General features: G+C 38.2%; 1 protein-coding gene across 4 annotated transcripts in view; it reads right to left on the reverse strand.

Moving 5' to 3' along the window:
- LOC110445849 (dentin sialophosphoprotein-like) overlaps window positions 1–14,293 on the reverse strand; it is a 47,975-nt gene extending 33,682 nt beyond the window's left edge. Inside the window, exon 1 of one of the 4 annotated variants that reach the window (XM_021490669.1) lies at window positions 14,210–14,293. The gene's annotated coding sequence lies outside the window, so the exon portion shown is untranslated. The other 3 variants (XM_021490668.1, XM_021490666.1, XM_021490665.1) reach the window with 3 other exon arrangements.
- Between the last annotated feature and the right edge of the window lie 5,654 nt (window positions 14,294–19,947).

A 19,947-nucleotide genomic window follows, 5' to 3' on the forward strand; every position in this document is an offset into this window, starting at 1 on the left:
TTAGTTAGAATGTCCCCTTTCTACCCTCACCATAAACAACATTAGTTAGAATGTCCCCTTTCTACCCTCACCATAAACAACATTAGTTAGAATGTCCCCTTTCTACCCTCACCATAAACAACATTAGTTAGAATGTCCCCTTTCTACCCTCACCATAAACAACATTAGTTAGAATGTCCCCTTTCTACCCTCACCATAAACAACATTAGTTAGAATGTCCCCTTTCTACCCTCACCATAAACAACATTAGTTAGAATGTCCCCTTTCTACCCTCACCATAAACAACATTAGTTAGAATGTCCCCTTTCTACCCTCACCACAAATTAATTTCCTAACTAACCAAGCATATTTTCATGTATTTTATAATATACACCTATTTAGATTTAGTCATGAGTTTCAATATTGAAAACAAAATGTAAAACTAATTTGTTACTCGACATTTGTACAGATAGAACTACCTATTGTAAACCCCTAACTACCTTTTCAGTGAAGTCTGAGGTAGATAAGATTTGGCCAGGTTTATGGTGTGATAGTGTCAAACCTGATATTACTACACACACCAATACCAGTAGTGTTTGTCTATGTGTTCCCAATAGCTTTGTCCTGACACACTTCGAGTAATTAAAAGGGTAATTCACAAAACTGTCCTTTAAACTTCAAATTGTTTACCAAAAATAGGTTTGATATATGGGCTAAGCCAAAGTATGTACAACAATAGCAGCACAGTGTCGTCATAGTCAGTAGGTTTATAGGTGTGTTGTGCATGCATGTTCATTTCATTTATGAACATAAACCAATCAAATTGAAGTTGTGTTCATAGGACAATGAATGCAATTTGTGTCAAGTGATTTGGCTATGCTGTCATTTTTAAATTCATCAATGTGATATGTGGCAGTTAGCTTCAAAAACACCACTAACTCATTCACCCCTGAAATTTCATAATGAATTATTCCAACCTTTGAATTGGAAGAGTTGAAATGTGTCTTCAGGGTCGAATGAGTTAAACAGCTTTGAACCAGTTGCTCTAGTGACAAAGATTGTTGTTCCATCAATATCATGTTATTGGTTGTGTGCACACAAAACACAAAAAGCTGATCAACTGCTTCTTGTATAAACCAAGACACTTATCATTCTATACACATAACATATTTCTTACTGTATACAGAGAAGAAGATTTTGAATTGTAAGACAGATTGTAAGGTATATTTGCTCAGCAAAAAAGCCCATAGGTTTTTGATAAAGCACTTTTGGACCTTTCCATCTATAAACAATTTTGATTCAAAGATTTCTGGGTATTTAAAAGAAGATTTTTGCTATTCTCACCAATATGACCCATTCTGTCCTTGTATTGGATCAGGGTCTTCATTTTTAAACACCAAACTTCGCCATGATAACTATCCCCTTTAAACATGTATAATGTTTTGACAAAGAATGAAAAAAATAAACCTAAAAGAGCTTTTTCCTAAACTAAAGTAAATGTTGGCCCCTCCTCAAGGGGGGACAGATGATCTCAAAGTTTTGATAAAACATCTGGAATCACTCCATCCATGAAGACTATTTGACTTTAAGATTTTCTGGTTGTAAAGAAGATCTTTGGAAGTTTTGCTAACTTTAACCCCTTTGGCCCTAGGGGTCAGGGGGGTGTTGAATGAGGACTATAACATTCACCACATTCATTAAGCACCTTTGTACCTTTCAATTCATGAGCAGTATTTGTCTCTGGGACTCCTGGGAAAGCCCTGGATAGGAGACATGGATGACCTTTGGGCAGTAGAACAAATAATGGCCTGTTGTCTCTTTTTAGAAGAAGTTGTTTGAAATTATTTGACCCATGTGACCTTAAAAAGGAGTCAAGGTCATTCATTTGAATAATCTTGAAAGCTTCACACAACACTTGTATAACCTGATACATGAACCATGTTCCACACAACACCTGTATACCCTGATACATGTACCATGTTCCACAAAACACCTGTATAACCTGATACATGAACCATGTTCTACACAACACCTGTATAACCTGATACATGAACCATGTTCCACACAACACCTGTATAACCTGATACATGTACCACACAACACCTGTATAACCTGATACATGTACCGTGTTCCACACACCACCTGTATGACCTGATACATGAACCATGTTCCACACAACACCTGTATAACCTGATACATGAACCATGTTCCACACAACACCTGTATGACCTGATACATGAACCATGTTCCACACAACACCTGTATAACCTGATACATGTACCATGTTCCACACAACACCTGTATAACCTGATACATGTACCATGTTCCACACAACACCTGTATAACCTGATACATGTACCATGTTCCACACAACACCTGTATAACCTGATACATGTACCATGTTCCACACAACACCTGTATAACCTGATACATGTACCATGTTCCACACAACACCTGTATAACCTGATACATGTACCATGTTCCACACAACACCTGTATAACCTGATACATGTACCATGTTCCACACAACACCTGTATAACCTGATACATGTACCATGTTCCACACAACACCTGTATAACCTGATACATGTACCATGTTCCACACACCACCTGTATAACCTGATACATGTACCATGTTCCACACAACACCTGTATAACCTGATACATGTACCATGTTCCACACAACACCTGTATAACCTGATACATGTACCATGTTCCACACACCACCTGTATAACCTGATACATGTACCATGTTCCACACAACACCTGTATAACCTGATACATGTACCATGTTCCACACAACACCTGTATAACCTGATACATGTACCATGTTCCACACAACACCTGTATAACCTGATACATGTACCATGTTCCACACAACACCTGTATAACCTGATACATGTACCATGTTCCACACAACACCTGTATAACCTGATACATGTACCATGTTCCACACACCACCTGTATAACCTGATACATGTACCATGTTCCACACAACACCTGTATAACCTGATACATGTACCATGTTCCACACAACACCTGTATAACCTGATACATGTACCATGTTCCACACAACACCTGTATAACCTGATACATGTACCATGTTCCACACAACACCTGTATAACCTGATACATGTACCATGTTCCACACAACACCTGTATAACCTGATACATGTACCATGTTCCACACAACACCTGTATAACCTGATACATGTACCATGTTCCACACAACACCTGTATAACCTGATACATGTACCATGTTCCACACAACACCTGTATAACCTGATACATGTACCATGTTCCACACAACACCTGTATAACCTGATACATGTACCATGTTCCACACAACACCTGTATAACCTGATACATGTACCATGTTCCACACAACACCTGTATAACCTGATACATGTACCATGTTCCACACACCACCTGTATAACCTGATACATGTACCATGTTCCACACAACACCTGTATAACCTGATACATGTACCATGTTCCACACAACACCTGTATAACCTGATACATGTACCATGTTCCACACAACACCTGTATAACCTGATACATGTACCATGTTCCACACAACACCTGTATAACCTGATACATGTACCATGTTCCACACAACACCTGTATAACCTGATACATGTACCATGTTCCACACAACACCTGTATAACCTGATACATGTACCATGTTCCACACAACACCTGTATAACCTGATACATGTACCATGTTCCACACAACACCTGTATAACCTGATACATGTACCATGTTCCACACAACACCTGTATAACCTGATACATGTACCATGTTCCACACAACACCTGTATAACCTGATACATGTACCATGTTCCACACAACACCTGTATAACCTGATACATGTACCATGTTCCACACAACACCTGTATAACCTGATACATGTACCATGTTCCACACAACACCTGTATAACCTGATACATGTACCATGTTCCACACAACACCTGTATAACCTGATACATGTACCATGTTCCACACAACACCTGTATAACCTGATACATGTACCATGTTCCACACAACACCTGTATAACCTGATACATGTACCATGTTCCACACAACACCTGTATAACCTGATACATGTACCATGTTCCACACAACACCTGTATAACCTGATACATGTACCATGTTCCACACAACACCTGTATAACCTGATACATGTACCATGTTCCACACAACACCTGTATAACCTGATACATGTACCATGTTCCACACAACACCTGTATAACCTGATACATGTACCATGTTCCACACAACACCTGTATAACCTGATACATGTACCATGTTCCACACAACACCTGTATAACCTGATACATGTACCATGTTCCACACAACACCTGTATAACCTGATACATGTACCATGTTCCACACAACACCTGTATAACCTGATACATGTACCATGTTCCACACAACACCTGTATAACCTGATACATGTACCATGTTCCACACAACACCTGTATAACCTGATACATGTACCATGTTCCACACAACACCTGTATAACCTGATACATGTACCATGTTCCACACAACACCTGTATAACCTGATACATGTACCATGTTCCACACAACACCTGTATAACCTGATACATGTACCATGTTCCACACAACACCTGTATAACCTGATACATGTACCATGTTCCACACAACACCTGTATAACCTGATACATGTACCATGTTCCACACAACACCTGTATAACCTGATACATGTACCATGTTCCACACAACACCTGTATAACCTGATACATGTACCATGTTCCACACAACACCTGTATAACCTGATACATGTACCATGTTCCACACACCACCTGTATAACCTGATACATGTACCATGTTCCACACAACACCTGTATAACCTGATACATGTACCATGTTCCACACAACACCTGTATAACCTGATACATGTACCATGTTCCACACAACACCTGTATAACCTGATACATGTACCATGTTCCACACAACACCTGTATAACCTGATACATGTACCATGTTCCACACAACACCTGTATAACCTGATACATGTACCATGTTCCACACAACACCTGTATAACCTGATACATGTACCATGTTCCACACAACACCTGTATAACCTGATACATGTACCATGTTCCACACAACACCTGTATAACCTGATACATGTACCATGTTCCACACAACACCTGTATAACCTGATACATGTACCATGTTCCACACAACACCTGTATAACCTGATACATGTACCATGTTCCACACAACACCTGTATAACCTGATACATGTACCATGTTCCACACAACACCTGTATAACCTGATACATGTACCATGTTCCACACAACACCTGTATAACCTGATACATGTACCATGTTCCACACAACACCTGTATAACCTGATACATGTACCATGTTCCACACAACACCTGTATAACCTGATACATGTACCATGTTCCACACAACACCTGTATAACCTGATACATGTACCATGTTCCACACAACACCTGTATAACCTGATACATGTACCATGTTCCACACAACACCTGTATAACCTGATACATGTACCATGTTCCACACAACACCTGTATAACCTGATACATGTACCATGTTCCACACAACACCTGTATAACCTGATACATGTACCATGTTCCACACAACACCTGTATAACCTGATACATGTACCACACAACACCTGTATAACCTGATACCATGTTCCACACAACACCTGTATAACCTGATGCCATGTTCCACACAACACCTGTTTAACCTGATACATGTACCACACAACACCTATATAACCTGATACCATGTTCCACACAACACCTGTATAACCTGATACATGAACCATGTTCCACACACCTGTTTAACCTGATACATGTACCACAGTTCCACACAACACCTGTATAACATGATACATGAACCATGCTCCACACAACACCTGTATAACCTGGTGCCATGTTCCACACAACACCTGTAGTATAACCTGATACATGTACCACACACCACCTATATAACCTGATACCATGTTCCACACACCACCTGTATGACCTGATACATGTACCATGTTCCACACAACACCTGTATAACCCGATACATGTACCATGTTCCACACAACACCTGTATAATCTGATACATGTACCACACAACACCTGTATAACCTGATACCATGTTCCACACAACACCTGTATAACCTGATACATGTACCATGTTCCAAACAACACCTGTATAACCTGATACATGAACCATGTTCCACACAACACCTATATAATGCAACATTTGTATAATCTGATATTCTTTCTAAAATTAATTCTATAATCTGACATTATGTCTGACAGAACACCTTTATAATCAGACATTCTGTCTGCCAGCACATCTGTAAATCTGACATTCTGTCTGCCAGCTCATCTGTGTAATCTGACATTATGACTTCCAAAACAACTGTATCATCTAACATTCTGTCTGACAGACTACCCGTATAATCTGACATTCTGTCTGACTGAACACCTGTATAATCTGATATTCTGTCTGACAAAACACCTGTATAATCTGACATTCCGTCTGACAGAATACCTGTATAATATGACATTATGTCTAACAGAATACCTGTATAATCTGACATTATGTCTGACTGAACACCTGTATAATCTGACATTATGTCTGACAGAACACCTGTATAATCAGACATTCTGTCTGCCAGCTCATCTGTGTAATCTGACATTATGTCTTCCAAAACAACTGTATCATCTAACATTCTGTCTGACAGAACACCTGTATAATCGTACATTCTGTTTGACAGAACACCTGTATAATCTGACATTATGTCTGACAGAACACCTGTATAATCTGACATTATGTCTGACAGAACACCTGTATAATCTGACATCCTGTCCAATAGAACACCTTCATAATCTGACATCCTGTGTGACAGAACACTTGTATACTCCGACGTTCTGTCTGACAGACTACCTGTATAATATGACATTCTGTTTGACAGAACACCTGTATAATCTGACATTATTTCTGGCAGAACACATGTGTAATCTGACATCCTGTCCAATAGAACACCTGTATAATCGTACATTCTGTTTGACAGAACACATTTATATTTTGGCATTATGTCTGACAGACTACCTGTATAATCTGACATTCTGTATGACTGAACACCTGCATAATCTGATATTCTGTCTGACAAAACACCTGTATAATCTGACATTCTGTTTGACAGAACACCTGTATAATCTGACATTATGTTTGACAGAACACCTGTATAATCTGACATTCTAACAAATACCTTTGTTACCTGACAATCTATTAAAACATTTATATTATGTGATAATTGTCCAATAAAACACCAGTGTATCTGACAGTCTAAAACAACACCTGTACAAACTGACACCCTGTCTAACATAACACTTGACGTAATGGACACCCTCCATGTCCGTGTCGACTGAACTGTATATGTATATTAATCATGAATATTTAACAACAATTCGGCACCATGTCAGCGATGTGATTGTGAACCCGTTATGAATATTACAGTAATACGATGGTGTCACTTTACCGGTGACGACACTAAAATCAATCCCGTAAAATAGCCATCACGACTACACAGATAACACACGTATTGTAAACCTATTACCAACTGTCAGGAATCACTAACCGATCTCCAAGGCCAGGTTAGCGGATAAACTACTCTCCTTTACAGAGTATGTAGAGAATATTCCTAAAATATAATTTAATCTCTTACCTGAAGTTCGCAGTAATCATGGAATTGTGTTAATTAAATATTGGTATTCCTATGGTATAGCACTACTGTGGGGGCCGCCATTTTCAAACGCCCCTACTCTCCATGGTTGCGAGTCGTACAATAGACCGAGCCGACTCGGGACAGACCGAACCGGGACAATTTAAACTTGTAGAACTATTAGTGTCGGGCATTTAAACATACACGTAGACAGTTATATGTGTATTCAAACACACACAGACAATTTGACCAAATGTATTGGACATACAATACACACTCGTTTTCTTATTACGAAAACTTTTAACACATTCCGCTATCGCTAAGGGAATATTCTTTCAATTATGTTATTGATCGTTTTAATACTCAATAAATTCTTCCGCCGACATGTAAAGTATGCCTGTCATTAATCCATAGTGGGCAATTTCACAAGCATATATCATTTTAGAACAAGCCAAGCTCATAAAAGTTCCGCACCTTTGCATGTTGTAATAAATGTGTCTTTAATCAGCAGACAACAGTGCATGTGGTTACACTATGCAGTTGGCAGGTTTTATTCTCAGGTAAAAATGAACACATTTAAATGTTGACAAATCATGTCCAAAAGATTATAATGACAAGGGTATTCGATACAATCCAGACACACTAAGATTAAACATGCATTACCCAATAAACCCTTTCTAGGACAAACAGAAAGAAAAAACCCGCAACCATACAAACATGTTCAAGCAAAGAGACATCCTATTGGGATAAAAACACGACATCACTTGCTCAATATTCGTGAAGGAATTGCATTTTTTTTTTTATATATATAATTACGTTATGTAAATAAAACATATTTACGTCAACGATATCACAGTAAGGGACCCCGCAAATTTGTTACAATTGATAGGCTTGAACTTTGCTGATGTGTAGAGGGTTTTATTAAACCGTTTTTAGATTTAAATCAAATATCAGTAAAAACGACACACATAAAGTACATTTGGGTGTCTTTGGGTGTATTTGGTTAAAACTCCTAAAACGTCTAATACGTATTACTATGGTATCTACACATCAGGATATAGGTCCAAACACTTGTGAATGAAATGTGTTATTTCATTTCTTTATTCTAAAGACGCTAAAGTCAATAGTCAACAACATATTTGTAGGACTTTGGACGAAACTGTCAGCCACAAGTGCATCTTCAATAAAGACATAATATACACACAGTTGTAAGCTCACCTCTGTGGATCTCCGTCAGCTAAATCCCCACTTTAAAAATGAAAATGAAAATCCTTTAATGCAAAACCATATACTCACCTGTAGTATTCACCTGTATGGTCCACAATTAAATGTTGCAGATAATCATGCGCAATGGCAATAGAGGATAGTTCTAATACACACACAGGTAAATTGTGTACCTTTGGCAAATGATAAAGTAGTTTCGGTCCCCTTTAAACATTGCTCCGATCGAACGTGAGTTTCTTAACATCGGCCGAATGTCAACAGACGGCTGTCATGGAACACAATCAGCATTATCGATCTGTATTGATTAATTTCGGTACATATCGCTAATATACGTACATAATAAACATATATACACACACTGGAATACCTACCAAAAGTCACTTAACAGGTCACATCTTAACATTTAGATTTGGTTTAAAACTACTTCATGTACACTGAATGTGTATGCTACACTGTCAAGATATGTGTATGAGTTATTTCCCTTGAATTACCTTTTAATTGACATTAGTATTGTCCGAATTTTATTAATATTTAGTCTGAGTTTTTGCATGTATGCTGTTCAAACAAGCGTTTTCCATGAATTTATAATTTTAGTAGAAAATAGATTTGATATTGTGTATCATAACCCCTTAATAGCATTTCAAATCTCCGATTTTAGCCTTTAAGAAACTATAGTATAGTATTGTAATGGCGACTTACATTGGCATGTACTTTTTCGTGCTACCTAATTATAATGGATGTATTTGTTATTAATCAATGGTGATTAAGTTCCTGACTGCATTATTGCTTTCCAGGCACGAACTATAGTAATCCGGACACTTTACATATCCATTAATCCATACATTATTTCTCGTAATCCGGACAAAATATAGTAATCCGGACACCATATATACTCATCTGGATACCATTCATAGCAATTCAGACGCTATATAATACGGACAGTGTACAGTAATTCGGACGCTATGTGCAGTAATTCGGACGTTATGTACAGTAATCCGGACGCTATGTACAGTAATTCGGACGCTATATACAGTAAACCAAAATCTATATAAATAATCCGGACAGCGTACAGTAATTCGGACGCTATGTACAGTAATCCGGTCTTTATGTACAGTAATTCGGACGCTATGTACAGTAATCCGGACGCTATGTACAGTAATTCGGACGCTATGTACAGTAATCCGGACGCTATGTACAGTTATTCGGACGCTATATACAGTAAACCATACTCTATATAAATAATCCGGACAGCGTACAGTAATTCGGACGCTATATACAGTAAACCAAAATCTTTATAAATAATCCGGACAGCGTCCAGTAATTCGGCCGCTATGTACAGTAATCCGGACGCTATGTACCGTAATTAGGACGCTATATACAGTAAACCAAACTCTATATAAATAATCCGGACAGCGTACAGTAATTCGGATGCTATGTACAGTAATTCGGACGCTATGTACAGTAAGTCGGACGCTATGTACAGCAATCCGGACGCTATGTACAGCAATCCGGACGCTATGTACCGTAATTCGGACGCTATATACAGTATACCAAACTCTATACAGTAAACCAAACTCTATATAAATAATCCGGACAGCGTACAGTAATTCGGATGCTATGTACAGTAATTCGGACGCTATGTACAGCAATCCGGACGCTATGTACAGTAATTCGGACGCTATATACAGTAAACCAAACTCTATAGAGTAAACCAAACTCTAAATAAATAATCCGGACAGCGTACAGTCATTCGGACGCTATGTACAGTAATTCGGACGCTATGTACAGTAATTCGGACGCTATGTACAGCAATCCGGACACTATATACAGTAAACCAGACTCTATGTAAATAATCCGGACGCTATGTACAGTAACTCGGACGCTATGTACAGTACTTCGGACACTAGTACAGTAATTCGGACGCTATGTACAGCAATCCGGACACTATATATAGTAAACCCAAGACCATTTACTGTAATCCGGGGACAAAATCCAGTGATCCGAAAACTATCAACAGTACTTCGGAAAGCGCACCTATTTATGTGGTTCCCAGGTGGTCTTGGTTCGCAGTTACTTATACGATATGTCTCTGTAAGTATTAACGACGTGACTTGATATTTTAGATTTTTGGTTAAAAAGAATAAAACAATTATTTAGATTTTTTAAATTAATGTACGTGTCTATGTTTAATCTACTAGCCATTCCGGGTTGACAAGATACTACGATGCACAGTTGAATATCTAAGGATGGTTCACTAACCAGTCAGGTATTGAGAACAGTTATGCAATGTTATTGTCAATGAATTGAAGTGCATTTATTTTTCAAATGCCCTTTATATGATAACGTTACAGAGCTACAGTTAAGAAACAAAATTAAATCAAATTTATTTGAAAGGGGAAATTTCTTGTGCTATTTTGCTAATCCAGATATAATATTGAATAATTTTGTCTTTTCATAAAACAGTGATTAGAACTGAGGAGGGTGGACATTTAGTCAGTAATGTATAATCTGTGCCATATTACCTTATATGTTCTAATGTTTTGTTAGTCTATATTCATGCTGCCATATAATTGATGTGTAATTACTGTGTAATTATTGTGTAATTATAAATGTGCTAATATTATAATGAAATAAACCTAAATAATGTATCATGGTTCAGCATTAACTGGACATTCCTACTTGTTCGCGGAAAATTAATATCTCAAATCCTTATAATTTACGTCATATACGATGACTGGTAAACAGTTCAGAATCAATCCGTTTTACATTGGATCAACAGAGTGACCTCCCTTGTCGCTGACACAATGTCCTAGGTGGGATTCGCTCGAGAATTTCACAGATGATTAAGCATTGGTTTAAATGATATTTTATTGATAATAAATATAAGTATATCGGAACCTGTAAATACATTCTTACATATTCAGTACCACATTGGCCGACTCCATGTACATGTAGTTATCGTTGGTCAAAGGGAATATTTTGTAAACCATTCAACTTTATTGCTTGTTTTATACAAACAATATTACGTAACATGGATAGAACTACAAAGCAACACAATACAAACAAAAACTACAGTATATGCATAATATTGATACTTAAGCACAAACTACAAGCCAGCCTAACCGAATTGAACGTGACCCACGGGAAATAGGAGCACTTATTTAACCTGAGACTATTTCTGCAATACGTATGGGCAAGTTTTGATTAAATTTTGCCATAGAGCATGATTGGATGCTTAAAAGAAGAAAAAAAACTTTGTATCTAAATGAAGAGTTTCACGGTTTCTCTACTTTAAAGATGATGTGTACCCCCGCCCAATTCTTCCAGGGGTAAAGGGTGTGACCCAATAGCCAACAACGATAATAGAGATTAACCGACAAAGGAGTGAGCAAATCAGGATGAAGTTGGTTTGAAGTATACTTGTGTTAATGACATTCAATGTTTAATGGAGAGTGCCCCTCCTATTGGGACAGAAATACTGAAACAAGTAGCGATTTACAGAAAGTTTAGAATTACAGAAATCTAGAAAGAAGTGAGGTCATAGTTGTCCACCTACCCTCCCAAACGTAATTTTTACCTTTGAAAAAGTAATTCCATAATTTACTTTTCCTCGTCATTATTTCGCATGAATGTCATGCCAAGCCAACTAAACAACGCAGAAAATCCTCAAATTGTAATTTGCCCAAGACCAAAAATATCAGGGGTGGCTGGACTTACCCAGGACCGATTCAGGTATATATTTTTTGTTTCCATTTCTATTGTGCTATATACGGGAATGGAAAAAAGAAAATTGTTCCTGGCAAAAAAGCCGTGTACATTCTATTTATTTGCCCCAAATCAGTGGAAACTCGCGTAATCGAAATTGAATGCAGTTTTACCTTGAAACTAATTGATGTTTCAAAATCATATAAAGCCATAGTTTGTGGTAGCGCCTCACAACCCTGGCCCGCAGGTACATTAGTGATAAAAACTTTAAACAAGAATTCCACGGAAGTGGATGTATCGCCTGCGCAGGAAGCTGGGAGATTACGAAGAAATGATGTTAAAAGTAAGCAATAATCATAGATTATGTTTTTGGATGGCATCATTTTGTTATATAATCTGTTATTCTGGGAAAAATACTCCGAGTTTTAAGGAACTTGCTATGGATGCTCATTGTCTCCACTCCAAGTTAATTTGTATGATTTGTCTGATGGTTTCCCATAAATAAATGAATAAACTTGTGGATGATGATGTTAAACAGCTAGTGTTGTCAATAACATTTGGAGTAAGACGACATGTCAGAGGTATACACGGTGGGTCAAGTGGTAGATCGAAGCCGTCCAGTATACAGTTTCAGTGAAGTTTCTATTTATGGTAACAGTTACCTTGACCTTTGACCTTCGGACATGAAAAGCAATCCCAAGCAAGCACTTTTGGTAAGGAAGCACTGCATGAAGTTTGAGTTTGATCGGCCCAAGGAAACTCAAGTTATCGCACGAAAACAGATTTTCTATTTATAGTAACAGTGACTTTGACCTTTGACCTTCGGACCTGGAAAGCGATCCCAAGCAAGCACTTTCGGTAAGGAAGCACTACATGAAGTTTGAGTTTGATCGGCCCATGGAAACTCAAGTTATCGCACGAAAACCTCTGTTCAGACGACGCCGCCGACACCGACGACGCCGACGCCGACGCCGACATAGCAATACCTATGTGTCACCAGCTTTTCGCAGGCGACACAAAATAACAACGTTACTTTAGAATGGCAGACCTACATCTTTAAACATATAGAATAAAATACATCTCCATCTCAAAGAACCGTCGGCTAGGCTAGCCTACTACTCTAATGTTTGTAGTATTCGAAATATAGAATACTGGAACAGGCTATAGACGCAATGGAAAGTCTGAGTCAAACGAATGTTTGTGCAACATCTGACCTAGTGACCGATTTCTAACCGATTTATTGTAACTGACCTTAGTGAACCTTAGATGTTTGTCGTACATTTAAAAATGTCACCACTCTCTACCCCTCAAATATGTTTCAAACCAGTCTATCAAAGCAGAACAAAGGGAAATAACTAATATATGTTAATGTGGTGTCATTCACCGCTTAGATTCCTACCGAGCAGGCTAATGGCAGTGTCCGAGCATACATTGCCTTATAATCGTGAAGAACATTTTCTTACAGGTAGTTTGTCTTTGTTAATATGCTATATTAAAGGTAAGTAATAAGTATAGGAGATTAAAGTAACATGGTTTGGAAGTGTCCATTGAACTATACCCTGTACCTTTGCAGTATTGCTGTAAATGTAGATGTGGTCCAGAAGTAACCCACCATCATAACTAACTTGTCATGCGTTAGGTTTTTCTTGGTCGGTATGTATGGGTGGCGGTTCGGGCCAAAAACGATATACAGTAACGCGTTAAAAAAGTAACGCGTAAGAAGTGACTTGTAACGCGTTAAAACTGACTTTTAACGCGTTACTTTTTCAAATGTAATAGTAATGTGTTAAAATATTTTTAACTCGTTAAAAGTCACTTGTAACGCGTGACTTTTTTAACGCGTTACTGTATATCGTTGTTGGCACGAACCGCCACCCATAGGTATGTGTAGATGTGCAGGTTACGTACGTTTTGAGAGTGATCGGAAGAATCGGGCAGTGATCTTGCACTGGAAGTAAAAGTTAATTGTAACTATCATTCTTTTTTCAAGAAACCTTGAAAGATTTTTTTCATGTTTCATATATATATAATAATAATTTAATTTTGATTGTAACAAGCATTTTCATTGGCTTAAAAATTTATGCTATCAGCCCAAAAATCCACTTTTATTGATGGACTCTTTTCTTTTAGAAATTATTGCGCTGCTGTATCAGCCAATCAAAAGCGACGTTACAAACGGCGACGTCATTTTTTTATGTTATGGGCTGATAATATAAATATTTAAGCCAATGAAAATGCTTGTTACAAGCAAGATTAGATTATATCTCCATAACATGAAATATATTTTCAAATTAATCCTTTATTATATAGAATCTATGTATAGGGTCCCCTTCATCCTGTCCATAATTTATCACATAATGTACTGTGTTATCCAGTGAATATTAACCCATGTAATATGACCTATCAGCCCTGTGATTGGTTGAAAGTTTCATTTGTTTCAATTGTGACGTCATAGACTTCCACTGGAGTCAAAATGGCGCCTATTTACATTTCAAGGTTGCATGTTTTACACGAATAAATGTCACAAATCTTGATTATGTGATAAAAATGATCTTACACTTGTTTTCATTTCATAATAAATTTATGAAAACTCGTCACGAATTTTTCATTTTAGCTCTCCAGAGGCTCGCTAAATTGAAAAAATCTTAAGACTCGTTTCATAAATCTCATATGAAATAGAAACTCATGTTAGATCCTATATATATATTAAGAATCCTGAGCTGTGCATGTATCATTTTGAGACTGATCGTAAGAACAAATTTAAGATGGCCGCCAGGCAGCACTCTTATATATATTAACAGTTAAAGTTTGTTATAACTATTTCTCTAAATACTGGACCGTTTTGTTTTGGGTCAAACTTATAGGTATGTTCTCCTACTACTTTATTCATTGTGCATGTTACATTTGTTACTTTCATTTTGAGACTGACTGGAAGAACAAAACGGCCGCGTCAAGCAGCCATCTTAGCTAGATGTTGACTGCAACGCGATGCAATCACTGTCTGAACAACTACAAAATGTCGAAATATTACATTGTTTATCAATCCAAATCACATAGGACAATTAAAGGTCACGTAAAAGCGTTGACAAAGAAGCACCAAAGAGTGCGCCAGAGGCTGAATGAGACCAAACATGTTGCAGCGGTTATTCAGTAAGAAGAGAAGCCATGATGTACCGTACCTACCATATATACAAACAGCATGTGATGGGTACTTCACTGACCACACCGTCAGCAGTAAAAGTAGAGGGTTTTAGAAACACATGTATGAGGCAACAGCTTCCTGTGGTGAGGTACATTACACATATCAGTGTTAGCCCTCGGGACACGCTGGGGTTACCATCTTACACGCAGATCAGGGATGGACAATAGTTTGATGCATCATGGCTTGTATGAGAGAAATAATCAAGAAAGATAAAGAAATTAAAAGGACGAGACTTTTTAAACTTGTTGATCCTCTATAATCCATGGGTTACGCTCACTTTCGCCCTCTGCGCCCCTTGAATATGTCATAGCAAAATTGAAGGCGTGCGGCTAGATATTTGATTGGTCTCAGATTTAAAAAAAACAACACCACCAGACCATAGTCAGTTGTTAGGCTGATACCTGTCCTTTGAAGATTACAGATTCAAAGCTAGTCAATTAATTTTACCGTTACACGACCGACATATATACATCAAAGTATCAAACTAGTCTTCTTGTCCCACAAAGTACACACTGAGCCTTCCATTTTGCTATGACATATCCCAGTGGTGCAGAGAGCGAAAGTGAGCGTAACCCCTCGAGTATCGAGGATGTGACTAAGATGGCTCTATGGAGACCCACCTACTATGTCAAAACTGAAAGGCAAACAAAGAAATGAAAGAGTTGGACTCAATGGAGCAAAATATCCCAGTCGGACATAACTCAGTGAACACAGACTAATGTACAAGAAGCTCAAACATCTAGAAAAGAAATTGAAGGTAACTTGAGGAATAGGGAAACATCACCACAAGATGCAGAAAGATAGAAAAGGAGCAATTTAGAACATATAAACTTCAACTGGAGATCAACATTGATGAGCTGGAAAGGACTGCCCAATGTCTATCAAGCAAGCATGCGTTGGAAGATAACGAGACGCGTGGCTAAAGAATGACTAGTTATGAGGAGCTCAAACAACTAGAAAAGAAATTGAAGGTAACTTGAGGAAAAGGGAAACATCACCACAACATGCAGAAAGATAGAAAAGGAGCAATTTAGAACATATAAACTTCAACTGGAGATCAACATTGATGAGCTGGAAAGGACTGCCCAATGTCTATCGTTGGAAGATAACGAGACGCGTGGCTAAAGAATGATTAGTTATGAGACCGCAGGTAACAACAATAAAGGTTTATTGGATGAAATATCTATAACCAGTTACCAACGCAGTCCTGAAGAAAGTGGAAAGGGAGTTGGAGGCAATCGAAAATCATCTTCTGAGTGACTGTCTGCAATCCAAAAATACTACAACAACTGGTATATTGTCACAAGCTCAAATGTCACAATAACGAATACCGAACACTCCAGCAACCAATTCAACGTACATAACCGAGTGAATAAACGATTATTCATCAATATATACAGATAACCAATCTTGGAATGTTCAACGCACTGAACATACCCATGCAAACAACATAGAAGGCATACCTAGGAGTACGCAAGTACATGCTGCAATGAATCCCAAACTATTTGCTGAAAAGGGAGAGGACAACAGCAAAACAACACAGAATACATCTGGGCCCAGTTATTCCAAAGGTGACTAGCTTAATCAGTGATTAGCACAAACTTTAATTTTTGTGTATCTTTAAAACATAATCACTGAATTAGTTACAACTTTCAAAATATCAAATATTTAGTAGAATAAATTCACATGCAAACTTGTGAGATTTTACCTTGTATATTGAGGAAATAATTCAAGGTTGAAAACTTTCATTAAACAGTGATTAAGCTAACCACCTTTTGAACTACTGGGCCCTGGCTGTACCTCAAACTGTGACGGTAGCATTTCCCAGCGTTACTCATTTGCCGCTACACCACCAACATATAGACCTAGGGTAACAGCTGCAAAGACAGAGAGGGAATTCCACAGAGCTCGACACTATTTCTTTCATACCAGGGTCAGAGAAATAGTTATGGAAATACAGATCCTAGACGACCTATCGTCTAAATGCTCTGATCACTACCCAGAGAAGATACGGTAAATATGAAAAAGAAGAACACCAGAATCCCATGGCAGAAGGTGGATATCCCTATGAAGCACTAGTAACTAGTGGGGTAAAGAACATCTCTGTACTCTCAAGTTCCAGAAGACAAAGTGGTACAGGACATCAACAATCTGCCGACTCGATCATCCAAGCTCAGTATCATAGGTTTCCGCTCAAAGTAAGAAACAGAAGATTTTTAGCAGCCTGCAAGTTTCAAACGATATCAAAGCCGGAAGTATCAGAGTATAGGGACGCTGACACTGTGAGTGGAAGCTTAAAGGCAACTCGGATTACACTAACGATCCCTACCTAGTAGCCATTAAAACAGCAAGATACAGACTTGGGAGCCACATCAGAGTAACAAACGCACGGAAGAAAATGAGCAACAAAGCAGAGATCACGAGGCAAACGCAAGAGATACAAAGAGGCCATAGATCTGATTGACGAAGATCGTGGAAAACAGAGACAATTATCGAGACAATTATCACAAAGATACAAGATGGAGATGAGATTTACAGCGAGGAAGACGTCATTAAACGACGATGGTTCTGCCACTTCAGTCTCTTGTCACTGCTGGTTGATATTCCAATCTTCAATGAGTACTATGCACGGCAGGTCAGACTGGATTTAGATGCTATCTCTGAAATATGTCAGTAGTTTCCTACGAATAAAGTATTATCTTGTACAGATGTACTAAAAGCAACCTATAAGCTAAATAAGAATAAAGCAGATGATGTCCACAAGTAAGCAGCGTAGCGCATCACCAAGAGAAAGTCAGATATCATCACCAAGGCAATGAATGCCATCGCGGACATCCGTCATATTCCGAACAACATGAAAGAAGATATTATAACACTAGTATTCGAAACATAGGCAGCGGTTAAAAAAATATATAAAAAAAGAACTACAGTTGAGTAGTTGTTTCACAAATCTTGGCCAAATTCTTGGAAACACAGCGCTCTCTACTGGTATTTACATCCGTCCAGCAATACATCATCTGCATAAGTCTCTCTAGAGACTTTACTACTCAAGCATCACCTCCTGTGTGTGCCATCATACATCGGCAGAAGTCTTACGAGAAGCTAAGGACCAGAACACTTCACCTACGCTGCGTTCTAGGATGTCAAGTCTGCTTTCGACGTAGTGAACCACGGCAGTCTGCTATATATGTATTGTTTAGATGGAAAGGCATGGTGGACCTCCACAACAAAACACAAAGTGCAGTAAAGTGGAACGGACCGTCGCCAAATAAATCCAATATTCTACAAGAAGTTCAATAGGGAAGATTGATCACTGCTGATCGGTACATGGTAAACAACAATAACCTTCTGGACAGACTACGAAACACTTGCTAGGGTGCAATAGTCGGGACTGTGGACTGAGAGCTCCTCACTGTGCAGACGCTGTCACACTGTTCTGCAACACTCAAACCTATGTTAGATGTCACTGTGGATTATGATAGTAAGCATCCTGCAGCCAGGAAAGAGTGGTTTCCTTGTTATACCGCCAAGTCAATTATCAAAATCAGTGGAACATGCCTTCAATTTAGCTTGGAGCAGCTCAAAATTCTGGACAAAGTTGTGCATCAAGGAATGATACGGGGTGCCATGTCTATCGCAACAACTATACTACTGTGGATGCAAATGGAATCATTTATTTCCGTGGGGTTAAAATTTCGTGGATTTCATATACTAGACTGTTTCAAGGACATTAAATTTCACTGATTTCTGATTTTCCCCTATCTATATCATACCAAATTTATGTTTTTGTGGGGATTTGATTTCGTGGATTTTTGTTATCCACGAAATCAACGAAATTTAATGTCCCACACAAATTTACGAGTTTACAGTACAGAAAGCCAGACGGCACCGCATAAGACGAGCATGGAGAATATGGATCGGATCTAGCCATGCAATCTTCAACCAAAATGCAGTGAAAGGGACATGAATAATCTTTGGTCTTCAAAATAGTAATCCTTACTACAACGTAATTCATTTTAAGACAGGAAACTATTTCAACAGTGTATCGACGACTAGTGTTGCAACAGCTGATCATCGACAGTGCTAGGTTTGAGAATGGCT

Source organism: Mizuhopecten yessoensis, unplaced genomic scaffold (assembly GCF_002113885.1).
Source record: "Mizuhopecten yessoensis strain PY_sf001 unplaced genomic scaffold, ASM211388v2 scaffold2383, whole genome shotgun sequence".
NCBI classification, from domain to species: Eukaryota; Metazoa; Mollusca; class Bivalvia; order Pectinida; family Pectinidae; genus Mizuhopecten; species Mizuhopecten yessoensis.